The 18,424-nt window shown below is 37.4% G+C and overlaps 1 protein-coding gene across 13 annotated transcripts in view; it reads left to right on the top strand.

The window, feature by feature from the left end:
* The window catches only part of GREB1L (GREB1 like retinoic acid receptor coactivator), a 144,599-nt gene that overhangs the window by 55,975 nt on the left and 70,200 nt on the right, over positions 1 to 18,424 (top strand). For all 13 annotated transcript variants that reach the window (XM_037380175.1, XM_037380176.1, XM_037380174.1 and 10 more), the window contains one exon: positions 7,516 to 7,619. The gene's annotated coding sequence lies outside the window, so the exon portion shown is untranslated. The remainder of the gene's footprint in view (positions 1 to 7,515; positions 7,620 to 18,424) is intronic.

The following is an 18,424-nucleotide window of genomic DNA, read 5'->3' as shown; positions in this document are numbered from 1 at the left end:
TGCTTTTTGGGTTATCAGATCCAAGCATCTTACAATGCTGACTCTAGCTGCGGCATTCAGCTGGAATGCTGCCTTTTGTTTACTGGTTTCACCAGGCCTCCAGTGCTGTCTTTGGTCATCTGGTGGCTCCACTAATGTGATTTGCACTCCCAGGCTCTGCAGGTAGTCATGAGCTTTTATAAGGGAATTAGAGGAAGGCCTGCCACCCTGGTTGCTAATTAATCCACAGGGTATTTCTTGTGTTTTGTTTTTCCAGCTTTTTTTTTTCTCCTTGTTTAAATTTTGTTTGTTTGTTTGAAAGCAGACCTCGATCTGTTTGCAGTTTTATGGAATTTTTTATCTGCTCTGCTCAGACTTCAGTTCCTAAAGTTGCTTTACCTGGCTGCGGTGACGTTTATTTTGCTTTAAATAGAAGTACCAAATCCTATTGATTCGAATGTTCGTTTGAGGTTTTCTTAGGATTTGTAAATAAATACAGAAAAACAGATGGCTACACAAATACTCAAAGCTTCTTTATCACGATAAATAATATACACAAATTGTTCCTGGTACTACTGGATGTAGTAAGGGGAAACAAACCTCCACCTTTGCAAAATTTCATTCTATTAAAATAGCAAATGTTGGCATATGTAGGAAAGTTGAAGTGTTTTACTAATGAGAGTGCAGCTGGAATCATAAAATTTTGCAAGCACACCAGAAGTAGATGCAAGTTTAGAAACACTCTCAGTGAAGTCTTATACTTTTGAGCCAGTGAAGGAGATAGTCAAGCAAATATTCAATTACAGTTTTTTCAAAAGCACACAGATCTGTAGTTATACTGGATATATATTTTTATATGAAAGGGTATGCTCAAAAGAGAATATATGTTCAAAACATCTTTTACTCTTTTGCTAAAGTAGAGGAGTTTCAGACTGAGGAGTATAATGTCAGATGCTGAGTATGATGCCATTCCTTCTTATATCCACAACCTCTTACTTAAGTATCCTTGTAGATTTGAGTGGGGATTAATAGAGTGATTAGGGTGGGTTTTTTTTCAGATTTGTTAGGGCCAGTATCTGGCTTGCACCAAAAAAAACACAATGTCAATGTTTTTAAAGCTTCCCACTAGTCTAATTAAGACTCAACCTACAGTGGCTGGATCTGCATATTTTTATCTTTTCATAAAGTATTTTTCACCCATTTCTGTTGGTTTAGAATAGAAGACACCAAATCTGTGACAAGAACAAAGTCTGAAAAAGACTTTGGAAATAAGTGTGCCCTTTCCATGCAAAAATAGATAAAATTGAATCTATTCTTACTGTTATTTACCTTGAGAGTGAGTCTATCTGTTTATCTAAGTCTAAAGAATTTAGGCTGATAAGAGGTGTGTCACTGATACGTGGTTTATAAGGTTGGGTCCTAAGAGTAGAAGAAAGCTTTAGAAAAACTGAAGTACATAGGAATGTTTCAGTACCCTCGCTTTGTCCGTTCTGTGATGTTGATGCTGTAGGATTTATCTATGATGTTTGCAGGAGATGTATGTTTCATTTATATACACATGCGTTTATATTTTTAACATGTTAGCTGAATATTGGAGCATTACTTTCTGTTCAAAGAATGTCAGTAAAGTTGTTGAGTTGGTGTTTCTGCCTAAGGAAAAATCATATAGAAATTCAGGTGCAGGGCATTTAGTAGTGGACTTATAAAGCCAGAGTATATCGATTGAGTTTTACTAGGCTGACAGCAGCACTGAAGGTCCTTATGACCCAGAAGTTTGTGACCCATGAAATCTCCATTTTCCTTCTATTGGTAATGTATCTTGAAGTACAGAGGACTGAAAAATGCATCCTGTGTGAGCTAACACATTGATTATCTACAAATGGAAAATTATTTTGGGCTTATTGCTAAAAATGTATTTGACACTAGTAAATATAGAGATAGGCTTAAATTATAATCTTAAATGTTCCCTCGGCACAAATTCACTAAGGCAACAGCTGATACTTACAGGTATGAATAAGATCTGCTATATTTTTCTTTAAAATGCAGATTTCAGATGCTTGGGCATTTTGCTGATTCAGTTTCATCAGCTTGGATGCCAGTAAGCAGAAATCAAAATTTTCCTTTATAGATGGTACTTGTGTCTGATCTAAGGAGATAAATGACAGTGAGAGTTTGGGCAGAATTATTTCTAAAAATGGTAAATATCAGAGGTTCCTGAAAACAAGCTTGTAACACACACGCAGACTAGCAGGCAGATTTTACAGCTCTGTCCAGGGCACAGAAAGAAGATAAATCATGTCCATCCCCCTCTCATTTTTGAAATGGTTCAACCCTGGGGTTTAGCTGAAGGACTTAAGGAGTTTTTGAAGTGCAAATAGACTGGTGAAGGGTAAACCTTTTCAGAGTTTCATTTAGATGGATTTTTTTTTTCTATGTGGATTTCTGGCACCAGCTGAGATCTGGAAGGCCACGGGATTTTTTTGTTTTTGATCAATCAAGCAAACAGAACTTGCCATGGGGGTGTACATTCTCTGCATACATATTGATCCTATTGTGTTTAAAAGTAGTTAATTTAATCGGGGCTTTTTGAAACCTTTCCCAGTAAGACTTGCATTAATGGAGCTGTCATTTCAAGGTCATGTTTCAGTGTCAATAACTTTAACAGTAATGACAGAAGTTACCTGTAAGTTTAATATCAGCATTTCAGTTATTGCATGTTAAAATTGCGTTGAATAAGAACTAATTCTACATACGTGTGTATAAAAATGTTCAGTTTCAATTGAAAAATGTTGTTTTCATTGATCAAGAGATTTTCAAAGCAGTTTGATGTTACTGAACTCACTATCACCAACAGTTGTGTTACTATTCACCGCTGTTTGGATCAGTACCCTTGGCCTGTCCTGCTGCATAAGGAGTTTGACTCCAAGAGCCTATTTTACACCTTGTCTCTTCTAGCAAAATGGTTTAATGTCAGAGTTTTTATTCAGGGGACTTTCTAGTAGTTTTGACCTTTTACCTCACACTTTGTCTTGTTTAAATGCAGCAGCGTGCAGAAGATGGATTGCATATTAACTATAAACAGTTCTTTCTACTGTGATAAATATTTGGAGGTATGACATGTAAAGACTGTGTGCATGATAGGATGCCCATTTGAATGCAGAGTATATATTTTACAAGGCAGGATACAGTTTACTACTTTTTGGTCCATATCTGATGCCAAGATCTTTAAGTATTTTAGAAGAAAGCATTATATATTTTCAAGAATTTTCCTATGAAGATGTTAACTGCATACTTTGTTATTTGCTTCTTTGATTTGGTTGAGTTGGAAAGAGTTTCAGAAAGTTGTCCCAGACATGGTGACACTCAAGGTACAGTAGAATTGGGGCGAAAATTAGATTCCGATACCCTGGCAGCATTTGCCTGCAAATCTCCCAGACTTGGGTTTCTCATTGCTTTACTTCTTCGTAGTTACAGTATGCCTTCGGCCCTGCTGCCTGCCAAGGACTGGGGTTCCAGAGTGATGTGGACTGAGCAGACTGGGATGTGAGGCAGAAAGCAAAGTCTTGCATACACCTCTTTTAATCATGTGCTTCACGTGCATTATCTTCTGTAGAGTTTCCTCTGTGTGTTTTCTCCAACTGAATGGAATTTTATCAAAAGATTTCAGTGCCAGATCATTCCGTGGCTCAGAATGGGAGCGGAGATCTAAAGGTAGTGTGGGGTCCAGAGATGGGATCCTCTTTAGGAAAGACTTGATTGGTTGTTAGTTTAATTTCCATATATTATGCCATGGAGTACCATTTTGGACATATACTATGGGAAAATCACCTATATTAAAACCCAGTGTATTTATACCTTCTGTATTTATCATCTGGTGGTTTGATGTTGGCCGTTCTATGAGAGCGCAATAGAAAGATTCCAGATCAGGATAGGGACCTAAAATTGTAACTCATTACAAATGAATAAATATGGCTAAATACAATTAATAATTAAGGCTAAAGAAGTGCCTATTGTGATTTTTCCTAAACTTTACACTGAACAGAAGACATTTAGTTAATGGGCCTCCTATCTTGGTCTTTGTTTTACGACTCAAACTTCTTTGTCCATTAAACTCACATGCTGTCAATCTCGTATACTGTAATTATGGTGATTTTGTATACTGTTTGAAAACTGAACATAAGATGCTGTTTAAAGCTTTGCTGGGAGAGAAAGGAATTCTTTGCATCTCACTGCGGAGAAGGGATTCCCAGCATTTGTGGCGTCACTTTTGCAAGTATGTCACTGGGAGATGCTAATATGACCTTTCCTTTGTTAAGTAAGAGATTTGTGGCACCACCCAGGACCCCTCTTTCTTCAGCCAGTCCTGTTCCACTGACTGGATAGAGATTTTTGGCCATATTTCAAGTCAGCAGTTTTTGCTTTAGTCTTATTAGGCATAGAGTGCAGATCTTTGTTTAGAAACAGGCATCCTTCTGTAGATGGGTATGTGGGTGTTGGCTGGCAAATCTATCATTCTAATTTAAATTTTTTTCTAAATGGTGTGTGCTCAAATGTCAAGACACTGGGGAGCTGTTACTTGCAAATTACAGATTTATCAAGCAGCCGCTGTATTGAAGTAATCTTAGACTGATTGCAGTATGCATTCGTCAAGGGCACAGGCTTGCGCAATGATTCTGAATTCCTGTAGGATTTACTGAGCAACAGCTGGTCTGTAGGATGTGTAGATTTTAGCAAGGTAATGTTTGTGTTTTGGCAAAGGACTTGTGTGACATGTCGCTGAAACTGTTCCAAAGTGCCACCTTCCTCCATTCAAGTCTGTAGGGATCCCGAGACAGTTTTTGTGTGAAATTTCTCCACTCTCTCTGTGCCTCTTGTTTTTATCATTGGTAAATTCTACAAAATTCTTCCATGGGTATTAGGAAAAGACGAAGAAAATAAAAAGGCCATCAGCTTCACTAACTACAGCTGCAACAGAAGGAATACTCTTTTTTGGCCTTTAATTGTGTCAGATTGCCTTTCTCTGCAATTGTTGTTTTCTCTCTCTCTCTCTCTCTCTTTTTTTTTTCTTTTTTTTTTTTTTTTTTTCCACTTGAGAGAGGTTTATGGTGCTGTGTCCATCAGGATAACTGTGTCTTGGGGTTGAGGTTGTATTTCTCCCTGAGTTCCTAGAGGTGATGTTATCTTTTGTTCACTCCACAGTATGGTCATTCCTGAGAGCATCTGTCACTTTAGGCATTGTAAGATGGATGAGTCTCAAGTGAACTGCTGGTTGAAGCAAATGGTGAAAATAAAAAAAGACAAGGGGGTTGGGGTCTTCAGAGGGGACAAACAACAAGGAAGCACTGTTAGAAATCAAAAGTAAGCCAGGCAGTAGTGGAAGAAAGAGCCAAGATGGATCACATGTTAGTAGATCCCACAGGTCTTGAAAATGAAGCTTGGTGGCTGAATGAATTCTGAAGAGATCTTCTGCATCTTGATGAAAATGCCACTGATACATATCCTACTTCATTTGCAAATAAGGGAGGATCAGGAGAGGATTTGAACATCAGACAAAGAAATGGTTTTTTTTCTCACATTGTGTTATAAGATTAGGGCAAATTAATGCTGCCAATAATCACAGAAAAGGTTAGTGATCTTTTGTGTATCTTAAATATTGTGTGAGAATCTGTCAGTACTCAGTGGGTGCATAGCAGTATAAAACCAAAACTGCATATCAGCAGTTCAGGTTTTGGAAAAAAAAGTAAACTTAAAATTTGTAGCCATTTGTATTTCAGGAGGTACTTGATGCTTTTAAAAAAGGGAAGATTCACTACAGTATCTCTGATTTAGCTAAACAGAGTTAGACATTTTAAGAGAAAGAAAGTGATGTTAAAAACCCACACACAAACTCCAAGAAAACTCCCCCCAAGCCACTGACAAGCAAATCCATCCCCACCCTGAGCTGAGCAAAGGTCTGTGTTTGCAAAAGCAGCTGGAGCCCAGTGTGTGTCAAGGTTTGGGAAGGGTCCAGAAGGATCTTGGCTTGAAAAATTATTTTGTCACACTATTGGCCTTGGTCCATAAGGGGAAGCACTGGTTGAAAGGCAAAGAAATTAAGATGATTAGAAGCTTTAAAGCTTCACAAATGGTAGCGTATCTCTCTTCTCAATGGATGTAAATAATAGATGAAAGACCGAGAGTGACAACAAAGGATCAGGGCGTTTAAGAGAATGTGTGCAGCCTGAATAGAGGTCTGTGGCCTAGGGCCAAAGGTCTTAGCTTTGAGTGTAATTAGAAGAAAATACAAAAATGTCATTACTAGCAGGTGAAATGTTCAGCACGTGTCCGAAAAATAGCAATTTCAGAGCCAGGAGCTGTTGGAATTGGATTACTGACATTCTACAATCACTGAAGTCTCTGCAGAGCCCTACAGTTTGGTCGGGAGCAGTGTGTGTTGACCCTGTTGGCACTCCGTGATGGATTCACTGTTAGCGTGGCAGGGATGCACAGCGCAGGGCAGCGTCAGTGGGCCCGGCAATAGAGTTGTTTAATGTCTTTTCTCAGAACACAACAATCCTACCCAAAACCTTTCCTGAGTGAGCAGTGAGGGTTATAGCTGCTCTCTTAAATGACAGATTTAAAAAAATGGGAGGAGTGGGAGGAAGCGTAAAGCTATGTTGCTTGTAATTTTGAAACCTGGGGTTTGAAATCTAGGTGTACAGCTGGAACAGTCACGTTTGTTCTGGTTTTGACAGTAGGCCCAAGGGTGTGGTCCCAGCTTTTAAACCTCAAATCCCATTTGTGAGCAACAGGGGAAATGCCTTTACATCTTTTGGCAAAATATTGTCCATTTCTATTGAGAAACCAGGCTAATAACTTGTGTAGCTAAGAAAGTCTTGTCAAAGTCCAGTTAATGATAACTTAATTTAAAGCTCTTCCTGATGTTAATTGCTCTTCTGTATGGCCCTAGGCATTTTAAGAGTTACTCTTCTGCCTGCTGCTTGCTACACCATTGTTGCCATTCTTTGGGGTGTTTCAGGTGTATTCTTTTTTTCTATTAGACATATTTTCACTTAAATACCTTTACAGGATGTCAGATAGGAGAGCAACCAGCTAATTCTGTTTTAATTTTGAACGTTGATCTGCAGTTTAGCACAGGTAACTGGTCACCCATTTAGTTTGTTTCTTTTTAAACCAATAGTAAAATAATTACTTCTACATTATCATCTAATGTTTATGTTTCTGTGACAGTTAATGTTCTCATACTGATGTGCTAAGTTCCTGATATTTTATATAGTGACTTCGGTGCCAAAAACATGCAGATTCTATGACAAACTTGTACTTGACTGCTGCTAGAATGAGGGGAAGCTGCCATGCAACTTCAACTGAATATTCCTATTAACAAAAAAATGATTTTTTGAATGGTCAGCCCTCCTTTCCCCACCCCAGTCTAGTTTTTGCCCTAGACCAGATTTAGATAGGCAAGTTTTGCTTGTTTATTGTAAACTATATGCTGGCATGAGTAAATCTAATTTTTTTTTCTCCCTTATTTTTCAGGTATTCAGGAGTTTTAAACAACTTTGCAGCAAGGCTTCACAAACTCTTAGCTGCATCTTTTAATCATGACTGCATTTCAAATAGGTTAAAAGGAATCTGAGAAGGTACTGTACTTGCCTTTCCTAATAGACAATACATTGTATTTTTATATTCAGCATCTGTGTTTTGATTTCCATTGACTGTGTTTTAGGAACAGTGTGGACTGTAAATTATTTTTGCTTCAGGCATGTACAGTTCTAAGTTCTTCAAAAATCTTGAAATCCAGTTCATATAATTAAACAGCCTTCACCAAAGAGGGCTGATTTGTGCTTCCATTTTTTTCTCATATAGTCACAGTGGGGTCAGCTTCATTATTTAATGACAGTTCTTTTGAAGCTATTACAATTTTTTTCTGTTGTTTTACTTAGAAGCACTGCAAATACCTAAGCAACTAGCTAAATGTATGTTTTATGCGCTTGGAGGGTGGATGTCTGTTTGTTTGTTTGTCCTCTCAAAGGATTTAAAACAAATGGGAAGAAGAATGCAGATCTTTGTAATGATTGGGAGAGATTTGTGTTTCCAAGAGAGATTCTCACACATCTTTTTTGCTGGTATACAATATTGGACTCGCATAGTTTCTTGATGCATTTAAATAGCCAGCATACCCAGAAGGCCGAAGATCTATTCCTGCTTTATGACCTGTTGTATCCCTGGGGCAAGGGCAGCACTGAGCAGAGCAAGGGGGTCATGGCCATAGCCCAGGTTCTGAGTGGCATTTGTGGGTTCCCAAAACCTGCCTGCAGGAACATTTTGCTTGGCAACATCTGGAACATGGTAGAAGTCTGTAAGAGGGGGGAACCTCTAGGATTTTGCTTCCCCAGGTGCTAGGAGGAAGCAACATTAGCCTTTTTGATGGGGGGAGGCAGATTCTGTGGCCCTGAAGTTAGGCTAAACAATTGCAGAGGTCAAAGGACAGCTGAGTGCGGTCAATGAGACACCCTGGGGTGTATTTTGTTACTTAGTAAAAGGACCAGCATCCTAAAACCCTAAAGGATTCTCTTGAAAATCTGTGTTGTGAAAAGGTTTTATGAGTCTGATGGCAAAAAGTGCTGATTTAGCTAAGGAATGCTAGCTTTTGTCTAAATGAAAGGCTAATCCTTACCAAATGTTGGCAGCTATTATAGTGCAGTCAATGCAGGTCTGAAAGGACAGTTAGAGTAGAAGTGTACTTTGGGATCCGAAATGTTTATCATTTTAATGGTTCTGTAACTGAAAAGATTTCTGAACTTTCACCTTTGATCCTAAAATGTATACCATGAGGAAAATATTTGGAAAAGTAAAAACCTTCACTTACAAATTAAAAGACCTTGTTCCTTAGGGAGCTCTGCCTGCCCGGTTATTCTATATCCTCTGACAAATTCATTTTAGATTATCAGGATACTGCCTAGTTTAAACTATAAATTCTTTAATCTGCTAACACTTATTAATTGGTTGGAAAAAAAGTGGGTTTTTTTCTGGTCTTGAGCAATTTCTGCTGCTCTTTTTTTAATGCTCACAAAAAAAAATTAAGAATAGTTTTTGATTAATTCATTCCTATAATTTGTTTAGCATTATCTTTCTTTAAAGCGACAGCTTATTAACACTTAACATTTGTCATAGAAACAGATAAGAAATCAATGTCAGAGCCAAGACCTTGTAAATAACCTGAAAGGAAATGTAATAATGGCTGTCTTCACCAGAGAGGTGGTGGGGGAAGGACTGGGCATGTGGCAGAAAAGGTTCAGTGCTTTTTGTTTTTCTTTGGAAGGGGGGGGGGGTTGCTGGAAGACGGGGCCTCTGACTCTTTGGCCCTACTGTCTTCCGCAAACAGTCATTGTTGTGTTAGGAAGAAAAGGATACTCAGGAGCCAGCAGTGATGGCATTTTTGTAGTGACTAATGTGGTGTTTCATCATGATCTTTAAAAGAATATGATGAGTGAAAAAAAAAAAGGCATGATTTTCAAGGGGAAAAAATGAGCAAAGAAGTTGAAAAGTAATTTTTTTATTATTATTAAAGAAATGTGCTTGCAAAATGTAGCTGTCTGAAAGAGCTTAATTTTTAAACTCTTCAGAAGTACTCTATACAGATGCTTAGCATTGATTTATGTCAAGGTTAAGGCACCTTTAAACAAATAAAGTTGGGAATGGATAAACCTACTAAAATACAAATCGCCTATTAAACACAAAAGATGTTTGTATAGCATTCAGGCTGCTACAAAACTGACACATGTCTTGAAATTCTCCTGATAACCCTTTCTAAACTCATCAGAAAATGGTAGCATGTGTGTTTGAGGGGTACACAAGGGAGCGGCCAGATAGGATAGAGATGGAAGGTCAGGCCTTAACTTTGACTTTCTAGGCTTCAGTTTCATGCTTTTGCAATAAGGCAATAACAAATGAATAAAGGATTAAGGTGATTTATTTATCAATGAGATTGGACTGGCTTTTGCTGTAGGAACTCAATGAGATGTCTGTTGGAGTGTATTATCAGCTTCATCCCTATAAACAATGAATATCACATTTTACATATACATCTATATGGAATTAAGGGCTATATAAAAGAAACTATAATAAAACTGCTTAGAGAAATACGTATTTAAGCTACAATGCTTAGTTTTGTTTGTAACCCTAGAATTTAATTACTCAAAGTATGTAAAATTGACATTACAGATTATTAAGATTTTTTTCTCACCTACTGGAGAAAATTCTTCTGTATCTATAGTGTTTATTTATCAAGTGGTTGTTTTTTTCAAGTGGATTTTAGCTCCCAGTGAGAATTTTATACATAGTATTTATATTCTACTGTGGCAGCAGTCACAGAAAAATATTATGAGCTCTAGCTTCTTGACTTTCTTGAATATCAGTATTTACTGAATTTTTATATGCATGCCTTCAAGAATGCATAGAGCCTGTGAATTTTCTGTGTTATTAACTCATTAAATTGTGATAGCAGCTTTGGGAATAAAGACTGCCTTTGCCTAGCATGTTTATGTTGCAAGTAAATTAAATCCAGCCTGTAAACATTTCCTTCTAGGAGAAAAACAAGTAGAGAAGTACATCTAGTATCTCTAACAAATAATGTATTTTATTATCTTTTTTTTTTTCCATAAGACATAAATGCCCCATACACAATTTGTCGTAGTAGATGATGAGTTGCATCACAAAACAAACATAAGCATTAGAAATAGAAATTGTTTTCTTCTCCTATTAAGTGTTCACAGTATGTAATTTTGAATTTTTGCATTTCTGTTTTAAGTAAAGATAGAGGTTTTTCTTTGCTAGACCTAAACAGCATTATAAAAATGCTATTTGCAGACATTTATCCCACAACCACCTATTGGGATTTCTAATTATCTAGAAAAGGTAGCTTGGATGTCAAAGAAACTCTTCCTTTTAGATATAGCCCTTGATGTGATGTTAAAGTTTTGTTCTGTTGATTGCCTGTTTGTTGCAAATTTCATCTTAACTGAAATCTGGGATGTTGCAGAAGGCCCAGTAGTGATGTGCATCTTTGATCTCAAACAAGGGTTGCCTCTGGTCATTGCAGAGATTCTGGACGTTGCTTTGTTTATTTTACAGAAGAATTTGTGGTATTCTGGGGAGGGGAGAAAGTAGAGTCAGCTTTGACACATGACAAACACATGTTGAGTAAAAGGAAAAGGAAGAACTCTACAAAGCAAGTCTGCATTTTGAAGTTCATTTCCACAAAAACTAAATAAGAGAAACTTATTTTGTTTTTAAACAGAAATTATATGAGTAGTTTAGACAGTTTCTCAGTAGCAGAGAAGTTGCAGAAAATGTCCAAATGATATTAAACTTGACATTACTTGTGGTTTTAAGCTGATTGCTACGGTTTTGACCTATGCATGGTTTTCTTTTCCATTCAATGCATTGCATTTTGCATAGAACCGGCCATGAAAGCAGCTGGCTTTGCTGGGGTTTTTGTCTCCACATCACAGGCTAAAAGTGACTACAGAAGAACAATGTTAGATATGCCCCTATCTAGAGACTTCATGGGAGATTCAGATAAGAAAAGATTTGTTTGTTCCTTTCTGAAACATATTCCCAGTTCAAAAAAGCAGAAATGTGATCATTTTGACCTATTTGGAAATGGTATTTTTGGAAGAGCTGTGCAGGAATGTGCTCTGAATAGACTTGATAAACATTTTGATAAAACCTCTCTGCAAAGAAGAGGGACTTGTTTCCATCTTTGAGGTTCCTTTTAAGGGCTGATGGTTTTCAAGCCTCATAAAAACAAGGAGAACTCTCTTTCAGACTTGCCTTGTTTTCAGGCAAGGCTCTAGGATGAAAACCAGTCATTTTCTTGGAGGAGGTGAGGAACCCAACAACCCACTTAACCTTCTCCTATCCAGGTGTATTAGTGCATGAAAATTTGATTACTTAAGACTTTCTTTATTACACCTTGATTTAATTTTACTTTTTAATTTATGTTAGGGATTTGAAGAACTGTCACGCTACATCTGCATGCCCCAGGCGGGGAAAAGGATTGCTTACAGCAAAAGAAAGGTTTAAGTTTACAAAGTCCTAGTCCAGTGCTTCATTTTTAGTTTGTTGTAACTGTCACAAACCAGAACATGCACCAGATAAGATTAATACTGTGGAAAAAGAAAATACTGAGTGGATGTTCCTGAAGAACTGGGTCATGTATGTTTGGAAAGTTTTAAGAGCTGATGTAATCTGTATTACCATTATGCCTATTATTCAGAAAGATATTTTTTTAGTAGTGTCAGTTAGTACGTGTTGTTAGAATTAAGAATTTTCAGGGCAAGTAATGTCTCTACAAGATGAAGAGCAATTAGTTTATATTGCTGGGCAATAAAAGATTTCTTTGTCTCTCTTATTTAGAAGGAAGGAAAAGAGCGTGGGGAAAGAACACTTTTACTGCAGATGTAAATATCTAAATGATTTTTATTAAGGATTTTCCTGTTTAATGGTTGTACTATACTATCTGATGTTGAGATGTGTCAGACTTGGTACATTTCAGCTTACATTTTCTGTACATAGTAGTGAATTTTTATGCTGCTTTTCTATCAAATAGTGTTATCTTGGTTAGCAGTCTTAAATGTCAGTGTGTATGCCTAAGTTCCTATATAAATGGTAGCATATAATATATAAATAGTATAAGCTATGAAGTTTAAAACGTAGATTTTTGCAGCCTAGTGGCGTAAGGGTTTACAATAATTTACAAACGTGGTTTGCTAAGCCATAGTGTATAGTCCTACACCATGGTCCTATTGAAGACAAGAAAGCATCAGCAGGCAGGTGAGTATGTACTTACAGTATTGAGGCCTGAAAGCAGATCATGAGAAGTGATGTAGAGAGGATGTGCAAGAAAAAAATTAGTAAGTATTACAAACAAGTTGAGGGAACTCAATGGTTGGAAAAATCATTAATTTAATTAGCTTCATATGGTGGTCTTTGTTAGTCCAGTTGTGTTGAAGAGTTGATAACAAACTTTACTGATAAGACCTTCAAAGGATGCTTGGGATTGTAGGTGAAATGCTCAGCTTCTACGTAACCAGACCACCTATGCTTAATGCATCATCCTTTTCATTTTCATGAGCAGTGCAAGTTGAGATGCCATTATTAATGCTCCTTTTTATGTCATTATATGGCTCTTGAAGAACTGGTAACTTTACCTTTCACCTTCTCAGGTGAAAAAAAGCAACCTCTCAGGGGGGGAAAAATACATAATTCATAAAAGTGAGAAATTAGTGATAGTTACCAGCTTTAAAATTGTTGCCAAATACAGACTTGTGTTTCATATTTGGAATGATGTGACAAGTCTGTTCACTGAGCTTCCCAGTCAAGGAAATTAAAGAAGTCCACATAAAGTTTGTTAAAAATGTTGTAATATTAGACAGCATTTCATTGAAATAAACATCAAATCTCCATTAAAAAAAAAATCTTTTAGGTTTGGGAACAGGTACTGATTTTGAATACATGGTTTGAGTAACAAATTTGGACTTGGAAAAACATTTCAGTAAGCAGCAAAATGCTACATGCAATTACAGTTATTTAAGTAGTTATTACATTGATTACTTAGATACTACATTAGTTGTATCTGCTGTGTCAGCTAATTATCAGTGGTAGCTGAAAGGATTTAAGCATGTAACTTGCCTGACTGTGCTAACATGCTAAGTTGTTAGGAGAATAAATTGTAATTCATGTCTGCAACTAATTAAAAATCAGAATTACACAGCAAAAATATGCCTTGATTCTACAGCTCAGCTTAAGCACCATTACTGATTTTGTTGTATTGCACTGTCATTAATAATGTAGTTAATAGTCCTATTTATTTAGGGCAGGGAACATAAATGGGGAAAGCTATGTATAAGGATGCTTGTTTTAAGGAAGCAAGCTGAGATTTTTGAAAGTGCTCGTTAGTGATTTATTTGTGCTGCCTCTGCAATGAGTGTGTAAGCGTCCAAGTGTGAGCACATACTCCTTTTAAAATAATGAAGTCTTTTAACGTTACACCTTTTTTTTTCCACCTGAAGGTTTTTCTGTTGAAAGAAAAATGTGCCTCTTCTGTTGAAGATGTACAGTAATGTTCCATTTCCTATGCAGATTGTGAAAGATCCCAGTAGCATAAAAGCATTTACTCCATCTTCTACAAATTAATTGTAAAAACCCTAGAAAACCTTCTCAGTAACTTATCTCCTAATTTCATAACATCATTACAGAGGGCTCTAAAAACATTACTGTCAGAATAGGTTAAATTGACATAACTAACTCCTGAAAGCTTCTATATCATTAAGGATATAGGCCTACTTATGTAAGGTTTGCACTCCACTATATAATCTTCTCATTCTTGCTTATCTGCTACTGAGCATCTCTTTTTGTATGACTGAAAACTGAATCTTTATTAACTTTTATACTCTTTTATAGCCTTTATGGTCAAGTTTGTTGGTATCTGACTTCCTGTCATTGTCCACAACCCTGTATCATTGATCTTTCCACGAAACCCCAGAGAAGACTAAAAAGGTTATATATATATTTACTATTAGAAACACAAAATACAGTTTATTTCTGGTTTCTAATTAAGTTCCTTTTTCCACAGTAGGAAGGCAGAGGAGGAATAATTAGGGAAATGATGTATTTGCAAAAGCTTGGGGAGGAGGGCAGGGTTGTGTGAACAGATGTGTGTGGGTGAATGAGAGTGGAAGAGAGAGAGTAAAAGTGTATGGGTGCATGCAACTGGTGACAGAACATACAGTGCCTATTTGTATATGAGTGTTTGCGTGCATAAGGTGGTCTTTGCCCATGAAAGTGAGCTGTGCATTTACAACAGTTGTCAAAAGACGTTCCTTGTTTCCAAGTACTCCACCAAATCGTACCAGCTATAGCTGTGCTCCATTAATGTTCCGGTCTCTTTACAGTACTTTTTCATGTAATTTTCTGTATTCAGGTAGGCATATATTGCTTTAAATGCTTCTAGCTCAGCATTATTTATTCACAGAAACTAGTTCTCCATAATTTTTGCATATTGTATTGTCACTGTAGTGAAGTCAGATGTTTTCTTTCATCTGTCTGTTGCATCTGTTTACTGAGGAAATGACATCAAATGAAGTTTGGCACATGCTTAATCCTTAAATCATCTCAGTCTTCACTAGAGGAATGTGGTGAGCATCCCCACAGCACTGACTGCGATGGCTTTCCTCTTCCTGTGCCTTAAAGAGTTCAGCCCACCTGGAATGCAGCATTTCTTTTCTGAGTGGGAGCCATAACCTGGAGAAAGACAAAGCCAGTGCAAGGTCTGTACAGTCCTTGTCACAAAGCTTCACATGCAGAAATCGTGCAAAATGACTTCAGCTCCAGTTTGGTGATAAGAACTGACTGTTGTTGGGTTTATGTAGTTTGATTCTAACTCTACAATAGTGTTTTTTAAATTCAGACTTACAAAAGATAGATTGCTTCTAAAGATTCTGGTAGACTTCTATCAGAATATTTGAAAGATGAAGGAGAATGTGAGATGTTAGGTAATAAACAGAAGTGCTGTACTTGTAACTTAAAACTACTGAATTACCATTTTGTAAAACTTGACCGGAGCTTAACTTGCAGTGACTTCTGTAACATTGCACCTCATAATATATTCTATGCTTGACTGCAGTTTTAAACTCCTCTTCAGGTGTACAGCTCAGTAAATAATACTGTTAAAAAGAACTGAAGAGACATTTCCAGTTTTAAGTAAAAGAGATGAGATAGAGTTTCAGTTTCTTGGTGGTTTTCCTTTTTCAGCCTCAGTGTTGCCTCACTGCTGTTTGCACTGTGAAGCCGAAAACTTGCAGATCACTGAATTTTTAAAAATGCAATTCAGACTTAATTTTTTAGTATTTGGAGGGTGATTTGGAGTTGAAAGCTTTACACGTGTAAGTTCAATTTACTAACACCATCCTGAATTCAGGTGTGCATGTTACCTTTAGTATGTTCATTGTTTTGTGAACTGTGCCTGAAGACTGTGGGGATAGTCTTATGGTGGAAGGGATGGAGCAGTAAGGACATAGCAACCTCCATATTAGCACTACTTGTGATTTTCTTTCTGTTCCATGTTGTGGGGGAATAGCTGCCCTGGGCCAACATCCTGTATGTAGCTCTGTTGTGTATCCATTTATCTGTCTCTGTCCAAGGAATTGTCCAAATCCCAGGTAATCTGATGCAATACTCCAAGTACAGATACTATTAACTGAGCAGTAAAGGAAGAACCTTGTCAGGAAAAAAGCAGGTGTTCTTGATCTTTCCCATTCCTCTGACACAGTAGTGGCAACATCAGACTGAAAGACTAGATTCTAAACGTGTGGATGGAGGCTATCAATATTTTTCTTCAAAAAAAAAAAAAAGAAAAACAACGAAAGGAAACTCCACTGTAAGCACAATCAATACAAACTAATCATTTTTCCTGAAAGACTTTTGTGAATGAATTATCTATCACTTGCTGCATAAGATTGTAAACCCTTCTGCAGCTGAGTTTGGATATCCCTAACCAAGACAAAAGCAGAGTGAGAATCTCAGGATCTTGAAAGGACTGTGAAGAGGGAAAAAAAGATCTTACAAAGGTTATGAGAGGAAGGATCTGGTAATGAGACTACTCCACCTTGCAGTCTTGCATTGGCTCACACGTAAGTCTTTCCCGACTGAATAATGCAGTTAATGCTGGGTATATACTTTTGACTTCAAAGTCTACACTTTTAGTGTACGTATTTGTAATTGTCATTACCAACTGTCATCCTTTCTGCTGTATGCATTTTCATGATGCATCCTAATGATGCTTTAATGGGGGGAAAAAATACTACTCCCAGAAAGTCAATAAGAATGACGTAAATAATAGAAAATGGTAGTTGTACCTGAAACAAGTAGTTCCCAAACAATTCTACAGCATAAATAGATGCCTGGTCTCTCTTTGCCTAAGATAACCCTTTGAGATACAGAAACTGTGCTGGGCCTGGCAGTGCCTTTGTGAAGGAACTTGCTTTCTTTTCCTTTGAAGAGAAACTTTCCTGTGGGGTTAGGCCAGATCAGAAGCCAGATTATGTGTTTTGGAGAACACAATTACATCATTAGGTTAAACACAAAGTAAGGACTTGATAGAGCTGACTTAATGGAGGGTGTTTGCATCAGATTCATCATTCGCTATCAGGTAATTGTGAAATTGCTTTAAGCCATAACAACAACACTCACCCCCTCCCTCATCCTCTAGTTCGGTTCCTCTCCTTTAAAGTCTCTGGGGTCATGACCCACCTGGAGGCCAAATATGTGGTATCTGGTGTACTGAATGATCTGATTATATTTTTACTAGCAGAGCCTTCAACTCAATGTGCAGTTGTAGCTCCCAAGAGCTTTTGGGTAACAATACACTATCCATTTTTTTTTTTTTTTTTTTTGGTATGTGAAGGACCATAGTCACCTATTTTTCTGACTAAAAGTGGGTAGTATTTACTATACTTACACGCTGCAAGTCTGCTGGACCTGGGCTTTGGTTCTTCTTGAACATCCAGTGTCATGTTTCTGCACAGATCTTTTGAAACCTGGATGACTGCATGGGACAATTATTTGCTTGAATTGATGAGACTTTCTCTTGTAAGTTCACCTTCTGGGGTTGAAAGAGTGATCAGAATTTCCCTGGGACCTTCATCCCACAGTTAAGTGATGCAGTGCTAAAGTCAGTCACCAGTTTGCTTTCATTTCTGTCTGCTTTGATGGAAACACCCAGTAACTGTAGTTTTGCTTTCCATAATGAATGCCTGTATTTAATTTCTTATTAAAACCTATATCATTAATACTTCTTTACATGTGGTTAGGTTAGTGGAACTTCACGATTCCCTTGTTCCTGTGTCTTTGTAAGGACCCAGACTGAGATGTGAGGGCTGCCTTACTGCTCTGTTCTAAGGCGTCTCTCAAACTCCAGCAAATCTCACAGTTAATCCTCCAGTTCAGTGATGGGCTACTGCAAAGGCTTGTAGCAGGCTTAGGAAATTTGCTTTGAAGAAGCATAGCAGCAGTGGAGAAGTGTTGGGTGGAAATCACGGTGCCTTAGTATTTGGATCTTTGCAGAGGAGTGCTCTGAGAGTGATAGTGTAGAGGTACAAGTGATCTGAATGTTAGGAAATTCTCTTATTTCATGTTTTGCTACAGATTTAATTTTGTAATTATTGCATTTTAATTGTGTCTTCTAGTCTCTCTATAGAAAGTTTTAAGGACATAAAAGAAAAATTGTCTGTCTGAGTGGTGGCAAAATTGGGAAAGAGGGGCAGCCTGGAGAGTGGCTGTTATCAAACAGCCTTCTTGGTGGGGTGGGGTGGGGAGAAGAACATATAGCAGCAAATCTTACTGTATGTACGTACTCTGAATAATGCACATACTAACATCATGC

Source organism: Falco rusticolus, chromosome 3 (genome assembly GCF_015220075.1).
Source record: "Falco rusticolus isolate bFalRus1 chromosome 3, bFalRus1.pri, whole genome shotgun sequence".
In the NCBI taxonomy this organism is placed as follows: Eukaryota; Metazoa; Chordata; class Aves; order Falconiformes; family Falconidae; genus Falco; species Falco rusticolus.
This window is presented reverse-complemented; position numbering and strand designations above follow the sequence as displayed.